This window comes from Amphiprion ocellaris, chromosome 3, assembly GCF_022539595.1.
Source record: "Amphiprion ocellaris isolate individual 3 ecotype Okinawa chromosome 3, ASM2253959v1, whole genome shotgun sequence".
NCBI classification, from domain to species: Eukaryota; Metazoa; Chordata; class Actinopteri; family Pomacentridae; genus Amphiprion; species Amphiprion ocellaris.
This window is the reverse complement of record NC_072768.1, coordinates 23,907,954-23,927,693: the sequence shown is the minus strand read 5'-3', so window position 1 is coordinate 23,927,693 and position 19,740 is coordinate 23,907,954.

Genomic DNA, 19,740 nt, shown 5'->3' with positions numbered 1-19,740 from the left:
TCCCCTTAGCTAAGGTGATGTGAAGGAATAAGTAACCATTTCCAATTGAGCTCACTTATAAGCATATGGTATAACAGTAGCTACTTGCACACCTTTTACTGTACATACTGCACAAAGTAAGTTGCTTTTACGCTAAACTTTGTATAACTGTTTATTAAAACATACAGACAGCCAGTCAGTTCTTCAAAGAACTACCCCAAAAAAACCTTAACAAGTGTCTTTTTTCAACATACAAGTTCCTACAATAAAAAAAGATATTATAGCAAAGAAAAAAAATCTTAACACACCCACACACTAGATTGGATTAGATTATTTGTCACATGCACATACAGTATGGCAGTGAAATGCAGTGACTGTCCACCAGGCTTTATAAATACAAAATGTTAAAATAGGTAAAAATATAAAATACAAAAGGAAAATGCACATAATACAAAAAAAAAAAAAAACATTTAAGTAAAACTATAATATACAAGAAATACAGACAGGTAAAATGGTAATATTATATGTAATGCACACAGTGCTAAAAACTAAGGATGTGCATTCACACAGAGAATGCGCAGTCTGTGTGATGTGCATGTGCAGTGTTGCAATATTTACAGTCATGTGTTTATGGTTCTTGTTTGTGAGGTGCTGACTGGAGGTCAGAGTTGATAGTCCTGACAGCTCAAGGGAAAAAGGTTCTCCTGAGTCTCTCCATTTTCGCCTTGATGAAGCGAAGGTGTTGGCCAGAGCGCAGCCACTCGAACAGTTTGTTGTGAGAGTGTTGAGGATCCTTCTTGATCCTATTCTCCCTGGCCATGCTCCTCCTGGTGTGGATATCCTGGAGGGTGGGGAGCGTTGTATCCGTGGTACGCTCTGCTGACCTCAGTACCCTCTGCTTGGCCAGTCGGTCACAAGCAGTGCTGTTCCCGTACCACTGGGTGATGTTTCCAGTCAGTACACTCTCCACCAGTCCAGAGTAAAAAGTCCTCATGATGTTCAGAGAGACTCTGAACTTCCTCAGCTGTCTGAGGTGATACAGGCGCTGCCTCGCCTTTTCACCAAACTGTCAGTGTGTGACAGTGTGTCCATGACAGATTCTCAGAGATATGCACTACCAGGTACTTAAAACTACACACCCTCTCAACAAGTGTCCTGTTGATCCTCATTGGGGCGTAGTTCCTCTGCTGTCTCCTCCCAAAGTTCACCATCAGCTCTTTGGTTTTGCTGATGTTTCAGGAGCAGGTTGTTGTCTGGCACCACTGTGACAGGCTTTCAACCTCCCCTGTTCCCACCTGCTCATCGCTGTTGCTGATGCAACCAACCACCACTGTGTCATCCTCGCTGCTCGTGGCCACACAGTCATGGGTGTACAGCAAGGGTGTCCAATTGATTTTCATATGGGGCCACATGAGAAACTTTGACATTTGTTAAGGGCTAGACCAATACACGTAAAAGCTCTGCTCAATATATATCTCAATAAAAACAGTAAATGAAACAATACAATGATACAATGAAAATGTGGCACACAAAACACAACTGTTTAATGAAAGATTAATTTTTTCATTTAAACTATGATTGCTGCCTACTGAGTTGTAGATATTTACTATCATAAAGACATGCTTAAAATGTGAAAATGATTTTCCAAGTGCTTTAATTACTTTTCAGCAGTCACTGTTTTTACAAACAAAGTAAGTAAGCCATCACTCAGAATTTATTCCACAACAATGTGACCATCAGCTGTCAGAGGTTTGAAACTTGCCTTATCGTGTCAGTTTTCATTCATCATGAACGCTATGAGGTAACTGCTACAACTGATCTGGACTAACAGCTGCTGGATGTACAGTAACATTGCAAACATATTGTAACATTATAGTGTTATGTGTGTTAGAGTTTCTTCTAAATTTACATTATGATGACTGTAGCATAGTGAAGCATAAAGAAAGACAACAGCTACCCACTACACTTACAGAAATGTTCAATATATCTCAATAAAAACAGTAAATTACACAATACAATGATGTACAATAATTCTACAATAATGTGGAACACAAAACACAATTATTTAACAAATATTCACAAAAGCATTTTAAAAAATGTGCAAAACCAGCACATTAACTTTCCATGAAAAGCGTTAAATGCATCCAGCTTTGTTTGTTTGCATACCTCAGCTCTTTTCTTTTTTCTTTTTGTTCAGTGAGAGAAATCTAGCCTGTTTTGGGCTTGAACAAGTGCACTGAAGTCAGGTTGAATATCTGTGCTGGATATGCGAAGAACAGCACCCAAGTGATCATCGCTTAGAGAGGATCTGTATCTAGTGGATCCAAATAGAACCAACATCTTCTGAGCATGTTGGGAAAGCTCTCCTCTTTGAGAGAAGAATAAAAAGTCAGCAGTGATACTGACTTAAAGTGTTCTGACAGTAGTTTATCAGACTGCAGATCAATGAGTTCAAGTTGGACATCGCTGGGTGCAGTATTGACACTGTAGCTGAAGGGAGAGGAAACCATGTGCATTTCACTCTCAACTGTTTTGAAGTCTTCAAATCATCTAGAAAATTCAGCATGCAGCACCTCCAACATGGATGAGTGCCTGCAGAGGTGATCAGCTGATGGTGTGACTTCCTTCAGTGTGGGCATGTGGTTGAGAATGTTGCCCTCTAACTGGCTTGAGAGAAACTTCAGCTTTCTCATAAAAGCGGTCACCAGGCTGTACATTTCATGTGCAAAGAGGCCCTTGCCTTGCAGCTTGGTATTTAGTTCATTCATTAGTGCAGTCACATCAACAGCAAAAGCAAGGTCTGATATCCAGTCTGCATCTGAGAGCTCAGTGATGTCCCTGCCTTTCTTCTCATAAAACTCTTGAATCTCTGCTCTCAGATCCCAAACTCGTTTAAGCATCTTGTCCAGGCTGATCCATCTGACAGCTGTCTGGTAACCAAGGTCACCATGTTCACTCTCATGCTCCTCCAAAAAGACAACAAACTGTCTGTAATTCAATGCTCTTGCCCTGATGAAGTTAACTACTTTAGCTACAACATCAGTCACGTGGTTGATTTTTAGCACTGACTTACACAACACCTCCTGATGTAAAATACAATGCAAAAAATATCAGTTTCTGTTCTGGGTTTATTTCAGTCACTTTATCTTGCATCCGTTTCAAAAGTCCAACATTTTTCCCTGTCAGATTTGGACAGCCATCAGTTGTAACACCAACCAAATTCTCCCATTTTAGTCCCAGTTTGTTCATGCATGTATTTACCTCAGTGAACCGTCGTGGTTCCCTTCATTGGCTGCACAGCTGCCAGCTCCTCCGTCATCTCAAAGGTTTCTGTTAGTCCACGTACAAAGATGAGTAACTGGGCTGTGTCACGGACATCACAGCTCTCGTCCAGAGCCAAGGAGAAAACGTCAAAATCGTCCACTTTGTTGTGCAGCTGAAGCTCCAGATTTTCAGCGATGCTCTCCACCCGCCTCGTTACGGTTCGCCTGGAAAGGGCCACATTAGCGAACATTTCTTTTTTCTCCGGGCATATAAGCAGGCGTATTGCTTGCATGTATTGTGATGATATATATTTGCACTGACTTTTAATATTTTCCAGTGACCTCATACGGGCCAGTCAGGGTCATCCGGCGGGCCAGATATGGCCCATGGGCCGGATGATGCCCAGGTCTGGTGTACAGGGTGAAGAGCAGGGGGTTGAGGACACAGCCCTGTGGGGCTCCGATGTTGAGGGTGTGGGGGCTGGAGGTGTGTCTGCCCACACAGACCACCTGAGTCCTGTCTGACAGAAAGTCACTATGATGTCACTACATGTTAGGATCCTTTGAAAATCCAGTTTGGACATGTCATTGTAATACAGATGTTTAATTCAAGGACTGTCTTGGTTTGAAGACATATTTTTCTCTACTATTTATTTCCATTGACAACAAATGGTACCCAATCAAAGTGGCATTTAAGATTTTTTTTTTTTAATACAACAGTTTTTCTTTTTTTTAAAAAATGAAAAACAAGTATTGTGTTGACATCTTAGCTGATGTTTCCGCTTAAAAGCACGTTTCTTCATAAAATCAGGACATCTTTGACTCTAGTTTTGGTTTTACGCTGGATGCGTAACTGAATCCAGAAGAATGGAAATGGATGTGTTTCACTGGCACTGTTGTCCTTTGGCCACTAAATTGTCTGCAGTTGGACAAGCCAGTAATAACTGGCAATAATACAGTTCAAATGTACACAATTAAGTACTCACCACCTATGCTACAACTATTATAAAATGGTGAAAAAGTAATAATAAAACTTTTTTTTAAATTGACATTATTTAAAATAAATGCCACAATAAACCCAAACAATGACAAACAAATTAAACATATGAATACAATAAAAGAGAAGACTAAAAATGAGTTGGACTTTATATACAGGGTTCAGTCAGGACTGAGGTGTGCTTTAGGAGCAGATACAGATGTGAACTCCTCCTCCAGACTGTTTCCTCTGATCTCACCACTTGGTCAAATGAACAGTAAATTAACTGCAGTGTAGAAGTCTTCCCTGTCCTCCTCCCTTTCTCTTCTCCTCTTCCTCCCTCTTATTAGACTCCCCTCCTCATCTCCTGCTTCCCTTGCCTCCTCTCCCACACTTGTGCATCCCAGACCAATCTCCATCCCTTCCTCAGTGAATCATATGACTGTGTCACTTCCCTAAGTGCACAGAGCAGCTCACTGAGTTTGCATGAGAGCAGGAATGGGACTCAATCAATCCACTGGCTGTGGTAAAAAGGATTCCTAATATGCCGCCTGAAGAATGTTGTCAACAGGGCTGTGTGTGGAATTAGCTGTGACCTAGACATTTATTTATACTTGGGGAATCTTAATGTCTTATTGAAACCACTCAAAGAGAAAGAATCCGCTTTGTTGTTTATTCCCAAAACCAGTTATGCAGTGAACACACCTAAATAGGGTGAACACAAGAGGTTTGTTCAGTTCACTTTGTGAAACTGGCTTTAAACTAACACAAGTAGAGTTGTCCAGTCCTGCACTCGAGCTGTGCTTACTGTGGACAGTGACAGTATTCAGCATTGAAGGTCCCCAAAATGGCCACAGATCAGGTGGCAGGTGGTTTGACAAAGTCTCAAAATGTCCGAAATAGAATTCTGCAAGAAATATAAGCCATAAAGGGCAAGCAGATAAGAAGACAATATTCTTTTTAATGATTTTGGTATTAATGTTGATTGACAATCTAAGATGTTATTTATTGTTACTTATGTAATGAAAGGAATATGCATCTGAAGCAGCAGACAGACTATGTTAGCAAGTCAATAAACACTCATCCCAGGGAAGGAAGAACAATGTGGTTTTTTTTTTTAATTTATACCTTAAGTACATCAATTCTTTGAAGCCTGCTTAAGAACATATGCTTCATCAGTAAAGATTCCCTCCTGTGAAACTCCTGTTTTTTCAACTTCAAGCTGTTCTGCAGCAGTGGAGGTTGATCAAGGCTTGAAAGTTAGTGCTACCAAATCCTACAGGTGTCCCAACTTTGCTTGATTACTTATAACCCCCTCTGTCTGCATAAAAGTAGTGTTAGAACACATCGTGGCACCATACCCCCGAGAGCATTATTCGAATAGCATTGTACTGCAGGAAGTAGTGTTGCTAAAAAAAAATGGCAAGGAAAAAGCAATGAACAATAGAAGAGAGACAGACCACCATAACATTTAAAAATGTAGGTCTTTCCGGCAGGGAAATTGTGAAGAAAGTCAAGGTGTCAGTGAATCCAGTTTTTTTTACCATCAAAAGTCTCAGAATCTGGGGGAAACTCTGACAGAAGTGGTCTGGAAAACCCAAAGCCACAACAGAATCAGAAGACAAGTTTCTGAGAGTCAACAGCTTCAAGCACAAATTAATAGTGATCGTAGTAAAAAGTCTCAGTTTCAACTGTGAAAAGAAGACTTCAAGTTGCAGGCTTGACAGGTCGAGTTGCAGCAAGAAAGCCATTGCTAAGACGTCAGAATAAGAAAAAGAGGGTTGCCTGGGCCATGAAACACCACCAATGGACTACTGAAGAGTCACAGAAGGTAATACGGACTGATAAATCAAAATCTGAAATCTTTGGTTCATCACGCAGGATTTTTGTACGCCGTTGAGTAGGTGAAAGGATGGTTCCTTAGCATGTGACATCAACTGTCAAACATGGAGGAGGAAGTGTGATGGTCTAGAAGTGTTCTGCTGGATCCAGGGTCAGTGACTTGTACAGAGTGAGAGGAACCCTGAACCAAAACAGCTACCACAGCATTCTGCAGCACCATGCAGTACCTTCTGGTATGTTGCTAGTTGGTCAGGGGTTCATCCTACAGCAAGATAATGACCCAAGACATAAGTCCAAGCTATGCCAGAACCACTGAAAGAAAAAAGAACAAGATGGTAAGTTTGAAAACATGGAGTGACCAGCACAGTCTCCAGACTTAAATTCCATGGCACTGGTTTGGGATGAACTGGACAGAAGAGTGAAAGCAAATGAACCTACAAGTGCTGCACATTTATGGGAACTTCTGCAACAGAGTTGGGAAGAATTTTCTGAGGAATACTGGATTTCCATTGCTGAAAGAGTGCCACAAGTGTGTTCAGCTGTTGTATCTACCAAAGGTGGCTACTTTGATGGGTCAAAAGTTTAGAATACATTTTGGTTCCTAAAAATTTTTTTTTTTACTTCACGTGTTTATTTGTTCTATGCTTTCATTTCAGAGTACAAAGAGACATTAACATGCGTAATTTCTAATAAAAAACTGGAAAAATTGGGGTGCTAAAACTTTTGACCAGAAGTGTAGTTTCATACAAACAGTGGCACTGTAAACGAATAAAAGAAGGATCTTGCAATGAAAGAAGACAGCCTCTTTCATTTTCAGACAACTGAAGTGGGAACACATGTTTGTCTGTCTGTGGCCTCATTCCCAGGATACGGTTTAGATGTTTTTATAACTACACAGAGAAAAGTTTTTACACTGCAGTACAGTTCAAACATTGTGCAATCCTGAAAGAACAGGTAGAAGATTATGAGTCAGACATTTGACTTTTACAAGACTTGACCCAAAAGTGTGACAAATAGTAACCTACACAGCACCAGTGCCCTCATTAACTCCTAATGTTTTCAGCTTTTCTCTGTGGTAAGATAAGAAAAGAAAAAACACAGAAATGGGAGAAGTTAAATCAACAGGGCTTCTTCTAATCCACAATTTCAGGTCACTCACAACACCCTGCAACTGGTAAAACAGACGTGCTTTTAATGGCAAACCCTTTATGAAATGCTCTGTTCTTGACAGATGAATACCATAGATTGTCTTTTTGTTCATAGAGAAATATTTGACTAACTTTATTTGTTTAGTCACAGTCTCGAAAGTAAAATGTCAAACAGTGAAAAACCTTATTCATAATGTTCTTCCAAGTTTGAGAAAGAATCCAATCTGTCCTTGGGGGATATTTGGCCGTTCAAATTATAGATTGTGCTTCATTCCCAATGGCACTGCAACTGAGCATATCTTTCATAACATAATCACAGTGAAAGCAGTCATAAGCTATTTTTAATAGACTGAGTCAAATCAGTATTAGATGAACTGCACATATGAGCTTCAATAAAATACATTTATTTTCCTTAATAAATGCTTTAACTTTGTCAAACCAGTTCTCTGTGTGTGTTCATTGTCCAGCATCAGTTTCAACACACGCAGACAGGCAACTAAATTACTTAGTAGTAAAGAAAGGAAAAGAATTTCTGCAAAATACATACATGCAGTCAAACAGATCACACACACTAACAACATGATGAAAAGCTGGGTTGGTACATATAAAGCCATTTAAACAAGTGGCAAATGTTGGAGACTGATCACAAAATATCCATCTATCCATCCATTATCTCTACACCACTTCATCCTCATTAAGGTCACAAGGGCTGGAGTCTATCCCAGCTGACTTAGGGTGAAGGCAGGGGACACCCTGGACAGGTCACCAGTCCATCACAGGGATACACACAGAGACAAGCAATCACACTCACATTCCAACTACGGACAATTTAGAATCATCAATTAACCTCAGCATGTTTTCGGACTGTGGGAGGAAGCCGGAGAACCTGGAGAAAACCCATGCATACACATGGAGAACATGCAAACTCCATGCAGAAAGATCCCGGAAAGGCCGGATGCGAACCAGGGATCTTCTAGCCGCAAGACAAAAATGCTAACCACCGAGCCGCTGTGCAGCCATCACAAAGCATGATGTCTACTTACAGTTGTGCTCATAAGTTTACACACCCTGTCCAAATTTGTGATATATTGTCCTTTATTTTTTAGAAATATGTTTGTCAATGGAAACATTTTTCTTTCATTTAGGGCCAGTGTTCAGACAAAGTTATTTATTGTCATGCAATTGTATTTGCTTTGATCATTCATGTTTTCATTAAAGAATGGTGCATATTTTACAAATTCTGCCAGGGTATCTAAACTTATGAGCACAACTGTATGTGTGGCTTATGAGTGGATTTTGAGTTACTTGTTTTTGTTTTGTTATGTTTAGTTGGGCTTGGGATCTTTCTGCATGGAGCATCCCTGTGCATATGTAGGTTTTCTCCTGGTATTCCAACTTCCTTCCAAAGTCCAAAAACATGCTGAGGTGAATTGGTAACTCTAACTTGTCCGTAGGTGTGAATGTGAGTATCATTGTTTGTCATTGTTTGTATATGTAGCCCTGTGATCGACTGGTGGCCTGTCCAGGGTGTCCCCTGCCTTCATCCTAAGACAGCTAGGATGAACTACAGCCCCCCGCAACCCTAATGAGGATTAAGTGATGTATAGATAATGGATGGATGGATGGATGGATGAATGTTTAGTTGGTGTTTTTTTTCAATGGTTCTTAAAGGCTTGATTGATCAGACTATTGTCAGATGCTGTTTTAAGTGAATCCTGACAACTCTTGAATGAACTGCCATCAAATTTACCTTCAGAATAAATTATTGAAAATGTGCCGATCCCCTGATGTTTCATGTAGCAACATCAACTCTAAATTTCAAGCTTTCAAAAGTTTAAGGATGAAATACCTGCAAAACTAATGATATTCTCAGCAGTGTTAACATACTTTGTGTTTAGTTCTAACTTTATGTTACCAAACTAAGATGGTGATTAATGTTTGCACTGTCATTGTGAGCATGCTAGCATGCTGAAGCTCAGAGTTAGCTTGAGACACCACTGTGCATAAATACAGCCTGACACAGGTGCTAGAATGGATGTACATTTATAATTAGTGTTGCTTTTAAAGGCCCAGTTGCACCAAAAAGTGACACAGAGAAACAAACATTTCAAGTGAAGCTGAGTCAATATTAATATAGAGCACATTTAAACAGTCCACACTGTGCTGTACTATCATTTATAAATGTGAAGATTAAGACTCTACAGTATATTTTATTTTAAAAATTACCACTTATTAAAATATTTAGGTTACGACCCTACACTATAATTTTTTTTTAAAAATCCTGACTTACTCATATAAGGGATCTTTTAGCTGCAAGGTGATGGTGCTAACCGCTAAGCCACAGTATTTCAAAGAATAAAAACTGCTCCAGGCCTCAACACTGTTAACCCTTTGATGCATAACCTGGGTCAAAAGTGACCCAAATCCAATGGAAAATGGGTATCTCCTCATGTGGTCTACGCATCAAAGGGTTAACATTGTGCTATAAGTTTCCAACCTGGGTGTCAAAGTTAATTTTGGAACAAATCCATCAATAGTGACTCCACTTATTCACACAACTTCATAGTATGAAATGTGCACAGGCTTTAAGGCTGTTAAATTTCTTGACATCTTTGATAAACTGGATAGTACTGAGAATTGTTGGGGGGAAAAAAAATATAAGCAGCCGGAATCTAAAGTAACTTTACTTTAATTAGGAGGAAAATAAAAATTCTTTAAAAAAAATCTCCACTGTAGTTTATACTTATTTTTCTCATTTAACTGATCATAACATTTTACTGATCAGCACGTCACCCCACTGTTCAAGTTGCTTCACTGCCTTCCAGTTGCTGCGGCAAATTCTAAAGTCTGACAGTTGCATTCAAAACTACAATGAAAACAGCTCCCTCCTACCTGAACTCTCTTATTGAGGTCTACACTCCCTCCCACTCACCATGCTCGGCCAACACAAGGTCGATAGCTAGACTCTTCTCCTCTGTGGATCCCTGGTGGTGGAACAAGTTACCAAACTCTGTCTGATCTGCAGAGTCCCTCTCTAAAACCCAGCTCTTCACTCAGTACCTTTGCACTTGACAGACTGCAAAAAGCAAAGAAATTTTAAAAATCCCTATTAGCTCCTGCACTGGCTGTAGACACCATGGTCCTATTATCACACTTGAGCTTGTTTTATGACTCTTATCCAGGTTGTTTTCTCCTGACTAGATCCTTGCTCTGTTGTATCTACTCTCTGATGTACATCGCTTTGGAAACTAGAAAAGCACTCAGAGAGCACAGTACTCCGCCAAGGCTGTTCATTCACTTATGTGCCATTAACTGAAATGCAGCATTTTTTAAAAATTTTTTTTTAGAATTGCAGCATTCGTTTATTAGTTATTGATGATCAGAAATCACAGCAACATAGAATGTGGACATTTAATATAGATGTACCCACAAACAAAATGACCTTGTGCTGAGCTCAAGCTTGCGTTATGCATGTGTATGTAATGTACGGATAAATATGACTAAAAATGTAGCACCCGCTGTTAATCGATGGGACTTGGAAACACCCCAACAATTTAATCAATTGTTCCTTGTATCATTTCTGACGGATAAGTCCCCATAAGTCTGCAGCGGTGGACTTGTAGTAGGATTGCAATCGTGATCGTCAGCAGGCAGCTGATGTAGTGTTCACTTAGAGTCATAGTTACAGTGACGCTGTGATACCATCTTGCAGTGATACAGAAATCTTAAACAAATCCATGGATCCAGACTATAAGCTGCATCACTGCCAAAATCTAATAAATTGGTCCGTGTCATTTCTGACACAAATTTCATGTAAATCCGTTAATCCAATTTTGAGTAATGTCGCTAACAGAAAGACAGACACACAACTCATCGCCATATCATCACATAGCTCTGTCGCATTCCTTGACAGAGTAAAAAAGTGTCTGCTAAATGAAATTGTAGAACTGTAGCTAATCCTACTTGTTTTCATCATTTCACTGTCACAAATGCAATAAAGCTACCGTTCAGATGTGTCATAGAAAAGTGTTCTCTTTTCCTCCTAATGTGTGGTTAAATTAAATGATGTGGAAATAAGTACCTCAGAGGGAAACATGTCAAGCCTTCTGTTCAGCTGGTGGTCCTTGCTCACAATTCTTTTAAACTGCCCTCAGTGTCTCCTTTATTTGTTCTTCTTAAATTGCATAATTACCTTCACCAGCAGAGTTTCAGACAGCCCTTCAGTGTTGCCTTCAAGGTACTGTAGCTGGTGCAGGAATGTGACATTTGTGATGTGGGTGTTCTGTGAACATCCTGCTGACAGCAAATCTGACAAAACAACCCCTCAGCTCTGACAGCTAACTGGCAAACCTTCTAACCTCTGGATGGATGCACATACTGAACTTGAAACTCAACTGTAATAGACGTCTGCTCTATAAAATGAAAACATGAAATTTAGATGCTCCAACAGAAACAATTTGATATAAATAGCTTTTATATGTTTTTAAGAAAGTAGAATAAAACCACTAGATATAAATAATTGTATGTTAATATTCATGTATTATTTTTACAGATACTATTGAGATACTGGCTCACTATAGATTCTTTAAGTCTCATCAGACAGGTAAACAGAGAATGCCATAATGAGAGTGATGATTTTTTTTTTAAATGTAGCATTGCTTGTTTTAGCTGTTTCTTATGAATATACCGCAACCCTCTCTAACACACAGACTGTAAAAGTGTGAAATAACTTGGATTTATCATGTAAATGTAATGTAAAAACAGCCTTATTCATTGGAAAACATATATTCCTCATGCAGTCCTGTCGTTTCCAACCAATCCCATGCTTACTTTTCAATTCTTACATAGGAAACCCCTACAGTCCAGCTCTCAGTTAAGTGTGATTAGTTTTGGGGTTTTTTTGAGCAACTAGAAAAACATTAAATGTGTCATTAGGTTCATACCATCACTAATAGTATACAGTGGCTTCAGAAAGTATTCAGATCCCTACACTTTTTGCACACTTATATTTCATTTTAAATGAATACATTTGCCATTTTCTTCATCTGGTTCAATTCAACAATCCATAATGATATGAATATGCTTTTAGAATATTATTGCAAATTTATTAAAAACCAAAAACTGGGGGACGTGGCAACATGGCGACAAGGTAGACACGTCTTTACCAGCTCCAGCACATTTATTCATTAATTACTGTGAAAACGTCAACTTTACTTTCTTAGCTGGCTTTAGTTAATCTCCAGACAAATCGAGTCACAACACAATATGTCTGGGAAAGGAAACTCTCGCCAAGAGCGCTCAGCTTAGGGCACTATGGGCCCTACTACTCGACAAGTTAGTGAGAGAGCTAACCCCACATCGCCTGCTAGACCCAGTAATGTTGGCGACATTGAGGATGGTGGCTCCATCTCAGCGGTAATTGAACTTATCGAGTCTTTACAATCTACTGTTGATTCATTTGCCTCATGTCTTGTTGCGGTTGAAACTTCACTACAAGAATGTGACGACAGGCTAACTGCTCTTGAGGCTAAATGTGAGACTAGAGAAATCCAACAAGTTGCTAACGGCTAAGACGGAGGACCTTGAGTCATGGAGCAGGAGCCAGAACCTGCACATTTTGGGGCAGTGGTGGCGCAACGGTTAAGTCTCTGGACTACTAATCGGAAGGTCAGAGGTTCAAACCCCAGTGCGGCCACTGTTGGGCCCTTGAGCAAAGCCCTTAACCCTTCCTGCTCCAGGGGCGCTGTACCGCGGCTGACGCATCGCTCTGACTCCCCCAATTGGGGAGAGATGTGAAAATCAGAATTTCCCCTCGTGAGATTAATAAGGGATAATAAAATAAAAATAAAAAAATAAAAAATACTGGTATCTGGGTACTGGGTATTAATAAGGGATAATAAAGGGATAATAAAATAAAAATAAAAAAATAAAAAATACTGGGTATCCCAGAGAATTTGGAGGGACCACGAATTACGGATTTTATGACTGATTTCTTTGCCGTGACATTAGGTATGGATGTCAAAGACGGCCCAGAGCTGTTGGACTGGGCACACCGACCAATCTCCGGCCCAAACGCCCCCCTGAGACCGATGACAGTTCGGGTACATCACTTCAGATTGAAGCAGCACATCCTTCAGCTGGCTAGGGAGAAAGGCCCACTCTCGTTTCGAGGATACCCAGTACACATCTTTCCGGACTTCACAACCGAAGTAGCTTCACAGAGAGCATCTTTCAAAAACATTAAGCAAAAACTCTGGGCTGCAAACATCTGATATGGTCTGCTGTTCTCGGCTCGGCTGCGGATCGCGTTCAATGGCAGGAGGTACAGCTTTACTACACCGGAGGATGCAGAAAAATTCTACGTGGATACCATAGCCCTGGCACTCCAAGCAGGTAAAGCGCTCGGTACCAATGAAAATGAAGGATGAAGAGCACTTCCCCTCATCTCACTGGGCCTTTTTCACACCGCAGCAGCATGGACTGATTAACAGATCGGCTTTAGGCCTTCTCGGACTTATGTTTTTCCGTTTCTGTCACTATACTCAAGGACTGAATGGTGAGTTCATATAACACCCCAGCTAAATATCTTTCATAATATTTTATGCACAATATACAGATATATGTATGTATATATGTGTATGCGTGTGTATATATGTGTATTATTTATATAAATTTTGACGTTTGTATATCTATTTTACGTTGTTAAGTGGAGCACTGGTTTAGGTCAGGTAGGATGCTCAATGCATATTTTTCTAGATGCCCTGTTTGGGGGGGCATCTGGGAAGTGGGAGGGGGGTATTCTTGGGTTTTGTCTTTTCCCACGCTTCAGAGGTATGTATTTGTATTTTTAGTTTTTGTCCCGGTCAGAAGGTTTGTACTAGACACTAGCATGTTGACAAGGGAATCAAGCAGATCTATTACATATACTGAATGGAGTAATGGCTGATAATACTACAATTAGAATGTGGTCTTGGAATGTCCATGGGATCCAGGATCCAATGAAACACAAGAAAATACTTAACTACTTAAAAAAGGAGAAAATACAGCTGGCATTGATTCAGGAGACTCATCTGAACGATAGCGAACACTCCAAACTTAGGAGAGATTGGGTAGGCCAGGTCTTTTATTCCTCTTTCACTTCTAAAAGCAGGAGAGTAGCTATCCTAGTTCATAAATCTTTACCCTTAACAGAAGTGGAGGTTAAAGCTGACACATTAGGCAGATATGTTATGATTAAAGGGACTCTGTATGGAGAGTATGTACACGCTCCACCTATTCGTGCTTCAGATTTTTACACTAAAGTGTTTTCTATCTTCTCTAAGTGGATAGTCAAATCCTCTGTGATAGCTGGGGATTTTAACTGCTGTTTGAACCCACGTTTAGATAAATCTAATAGATCAGTACAGTCTAATACAGGGCAAGCTCAATCTCTAATTGGCTGCTGCACGGACATACATTATGTTGATGTATGGAGAATTATCATCCCAATGATAGGTCATATACATTTTATTCAAAAGTTCACAAGTCATCCTCTACAATAGATTATTTTTTCATCTCTGAATATGGCTTTCAGAAGGTGCTTTCTTGCTCCATTGATGATATTCTTATTAGTGATCACGCGCCAGTGTTTCTGCTCTTGTCCAGTGGAGTATGACAGCCTAGGACACAGTGGCGATTCCCAAATCATCTTATTAAGAATCCGGACTTTAAACGATATTTTACAGAACAGTTCAATTACTTTATTACAGAGAACAATACTCCTGGCATATCCCCAAACCTTCTGTGGGAGACTGCCAAAGCAGTTATTTGTGGATTTACAATTTCTTTCTCCACCAATCTTAAGAAAAAGCAGAGAGCTGAGCAGCAGAATCTCGAACAAAAATGAAGTAAACTCCAGGGAGACTTTAATGCTAACCCATCAATGGATTTGAGACTACAAATCGATGCTACCACTGCGGCCCTGGACATTCTTTTATCTAAAGAGGCTCAGAAGTCCCTCCTATTTGCTAAACATAGGATGTATGAATCTGGGAATAAGCCAAATAAATACTTAGCAAATTTGGTGAAGGCTAAACCCAACTCCCAGGCTATCTCTGCTATAAAAGATACATTTGGTAAAAGAATCTATAACAACAAAGACATTAACAATTCGTTTGTGGAATTTTACAAAAATTTATTCAACTCCGAGACGGACTGTCACTCTGACTCTCTAGCACAGGATTTTCTATTGGCTGTTAATCTTCCCCAAATTTCGGATGTACAGAGAGAGTTGTTGAATAGGCCTATTACAAGCGAGGAAGTCAAAGAGGCTATCAGCGCTTTAAAAAACAAAAAGGCTCCTGGGCCAGATGGCCTAACCCCAGAATTTTATAAAGCTTTCTGTGACCTACTGACTGGCCCTCTGCTTAACATGTTGTCATACTCTTTTAACTCTGGGGCTCTTCCCCACACTATGATGGAGGCTAACATCTCTCTAATACTTAAGAAAGGAAAGCCTGCAGATGACTGTACCTCTTACAGACCGATCTCTCTGCTGGACGTAGACCGGAAATTACTTGCCAAAATATTAGCCAGGAGACTTGAAGGTGTCCTTCCTGATATCATCCCTGTGGACCAGACTGGTTTTATATCGGGTCGCAATAGTAGCAAGGAGACTGCTGAATCTTATACAGCACAGTTCAGGGTCAAAGGCCAAATCTCTTGTGATTTCTCTGGATGCAGAGAAGGCCTTTGACAGGATTGAATGGTCTTACTTACTGGAGGTTCTTTCTAAATTCAACTTAGGTGATAGTTTTATTAAGTGGATATCTCTTCTTTATGCTGCCCCACACGCTTCAGTCATCGCAAATGGTCTGAAGTCCCCTGCTTTCACTGTGAGGTGTGGGTGCAGACAGGGCTGTCCTGTCTCACCACTGCTTTTCACCCTTGCTATTGAGCCCTTAGCGGAGGCCATTAGGAATGACCCGTTAGTGTCAGGTATAGAGGTCGGTCCTATACACCATAAAATTTCCTTGTACTGTGATGTCTTATTGTTTCTCAGTAACCCAGAGACTTCCATAGTCAGGGTAGTGGAAATAATTAGTGACTTCAGTCAGTTTTCAAGGTTATAAGATTAATTATTCTACATCTGAGGCGATGCCCCTGACCCCTGACCCGCCCTGGTCTCCCATTTGCTCTGCCCCTTTTCGCTGGTCCCCATCTGGATTTGTCTATTTAGGCATGAAAATTACTCCATCAGTTTATGGCCTGTACAAAGCAAACTCTGTGCCCCTGCTTCGCAGGATTAAAGACGGCCTTGTTCGATGGACAGCTTTGCCTCTGTCCCTTTTGGGCAAAGTAAATCTGTTTAAGATGACTATACTTCCACGTTTGTTGTACCCATTTCAAATGATCCCTGCTCTCTTAACACGCAAATCACTCTCTATTCTTAACAGCTCTCTTTCATCATTTCTTTGGAAAAATAAGCCGGCCAGATTAAAACTTGCAGTTTTACAACGACCTCTGGAGGAGGCGGGTCTTGGGATGCCAGACATGAAACGCTACCAAGTTGCATGTTTGTGCATCTATTTTTGGCACTGGTTCAAAGAGGACCCAGACTCAACCTGGCTAACCTTGGAGGCTCTCCCAGTGACCCACGATTCCTCTCTGTAATCTCTTACATATTTCTAAGAAATGGATTAGCCTTAATGTTAAAAAAAACTTTATTCTACAGAACACCCTTAAAACCTGGAGATTGGCAAGAAAATTTGAAAATCAAGAAGGTTTCCTCTCTCTCCTTACTCCTATCCACTCAAATCCTGATTTCCCCCCTGGTTTAGAGAACCACTACTTCTCCCTCTGGGCCACTAGGGGTATTAAGACTATAGGTGATCTCGTGGTGAATGGCTTTGTGATGTCATTTGATCAGCTTAAAAAGAAATATAATCTCCAGCAGAATCAGTTTTTTAGATATTTGCAAGTGTGCAGCTTTGTCACCCCTGTCACTAAATTATACCCTAATGGTTTCTCTCTCTGAACAATGAAGGATATACTGCAAAATTCCGACTCTAAGAAATTCATTACTAAGTTTTATGGGGCTCTGTTAATCCCGAGCACTATTTACACTGCTCGTGCCAGATCCCTCTGGGAGGCTGATTTTGGGGTTACTATTTCTGGTGACGAGTGGAACGGGGTTTGGCAGAGCTCCTTAGGTTGCCTATCTACAAACAAAGTCAGGGAATTACAATTCAAAATCATACATCGGCTTCAAATTACCCCAGTGAGATGTAACAAGTTCAGTCCTTTGCTTTCCAAATACTGTAACAAATGTAAATGTGCAGCTGACTTAGGGGCAAAGACCGAGGACACCCTGGACAGGTAAAAGTCTATCACAAGGCTTCACATATAGACAAACAGTCACACTCACATTCACACCTACGGACCATTTACAATCCCCAGTTAAACTCAGCATGTTGTTGGACTGTGGGAGGAAGCCAAACAGCCTGCAAAGAGAACATGCAAACTTCACACACACAAAGATCCCAGGCCCAGGCCGAGATGCGAACCAGGGATCTTCTAGCTGTGAGGCAACAGTGCTAATCACTGAGCCCCTCTATGTCAACATGTAATGTAAAAATGCCTTTGAGTTTGTGTTTATGGTTTTAAGTGTTCAGGTTCTGTTGTTAGCCTTTTGTTTACTTACCTTGCTCTCTCCAGTCCACACACCTGTTAGTTTGATTTCAATTCCCTGTATATACACCGCTCAAAAAAAATAAAAGGAACACTTTGTAATCTTCGTATTGCATCAAGTCAGTTAAACATGAGGGATACTGATCTGGTCAAGGAAATAAGAGGTGGTTTTTAATCAGTTTCAGCTGCTTTGGTGTTCATGAAATTAGCAACAGGTGCACTAGAGGGGTAACAATGAGACGACCCCCAAAACAGGAATGGTTTTACAGTTAAAGGCCACTGACATTTTTTTCCCTGCTAATGTTTTCTGACTGTTTTTCACTAGTTTTGCATTTTGCTAGGGTCAGTGTCACTTCTGGTAGCATGAGGTGATACGTGGAACTTACAGAGGTTGTACAGGCGGCCCAACTCCTCCAGGATGACACATCAGTGCGTGCCATTGCCAGAAGGTTTGTTGTGTCTCCCAGCACAATCTCAAGAGCATGGAGGAGATTCCAGGAGACAGGCAGATAGTCTAGGAAAGCTGGACAGGACCGTAGAAGGTCCTCAACCCATCAGCAGGACAGGTATCTACTCCTTTGTGCAAGGAGGAACAGGATGAGCACTGCTATAGCCCTACAAAATGACCTCCAGCAGACCACTGGTGTGAGTGTCTCTGACCAAACAATCAGAAAGAGATGTAATGAGGGTGGTCTGAGGGCCCAACGTCCTCTAGGGGGCCCTGTGCTCGCTGACCAGCATCGTGGAGCTCAGATGGCATTTACCATAGAACACAGGAGTTGGCAGGTCCATCACTGGTGCTCTGTGCTTTTCACAGATGAGAGCAGGTTTATCATGAGCACATGTGACAGACATGAAAGGGTCTGGAGAAGCCGTGGAGAATGTTATGCTGCCTGTAACATTGTTCAGCATGACTGGTTTGGTGATGAGTCAGTGATGGTCTGGGGAGGCATGTTCATGGAGGGACACACAGACTTCTACAGGCTGGACAATGACACTCTGACTGCCATTAGGTATCGGGATGAAATCCTTGGACCCATTGTCAGACCCTACGCTGGTGCAGTGGTCCTGGATTCCTTCTGGTGCACGACAATGCCTGGTCTTATTTGATAAGAGAATTCATGCAGTTCCTGGAGGATGAAGGAATTGATACCATTAATTGGTCCCCACGCTCACCTGACCTGAATCCAATAAAACACCTTTGGAACATTATGTTTTGGTCCATCCGACACCACCAGGTTGGTCCTCAGACTGTCCAGGAGCTCAGTGATGCCCTGGTCCAGATCTGGGAGGAGATACGTCAGGACACCATCCATCGTCTCATTCGGAGCTTGTCCCGACATCGTCAGGCTGCATACAAGCACATGGAGGCCATACAAACTACTGAGTACCATTCTGAGTTGCTGCCAAGGAATTTCAACAAGATGGACCAGCCTGCCACATCAGTTCTTCACTTTGAGTTTTGGGGTGTCTTCAGCCCTCTGTAGGTTGACAGTTTTCATTTCCATCAAACAACATGGCATCTTTTCATTCCTAACACATTATCCAGTCCATACCAATGTAAATATCCAGTTTGTTTTTCCCCCCATTGAAAAATGATATGTTTTCAAAATGTTCCTTTAATTCTTTTGAGCAGTGTTGAAGTTCATCTGGTTATTTAGTTAAACACTTTCTGCACCAAGTCTCTGATATCCTCGTCTTCATCAGTCTCTGCACCTGGTTCTCCATGTGCACACTATGACACCCAGATGTCTGACATATTATTTAACACTTGGCACCAACATAGTACTAATCTGCAGCTTTCATTCTTTTTCATGATAACCCTTAATTACACATTGTCCCCGATAATATGTGGACTCTGAGC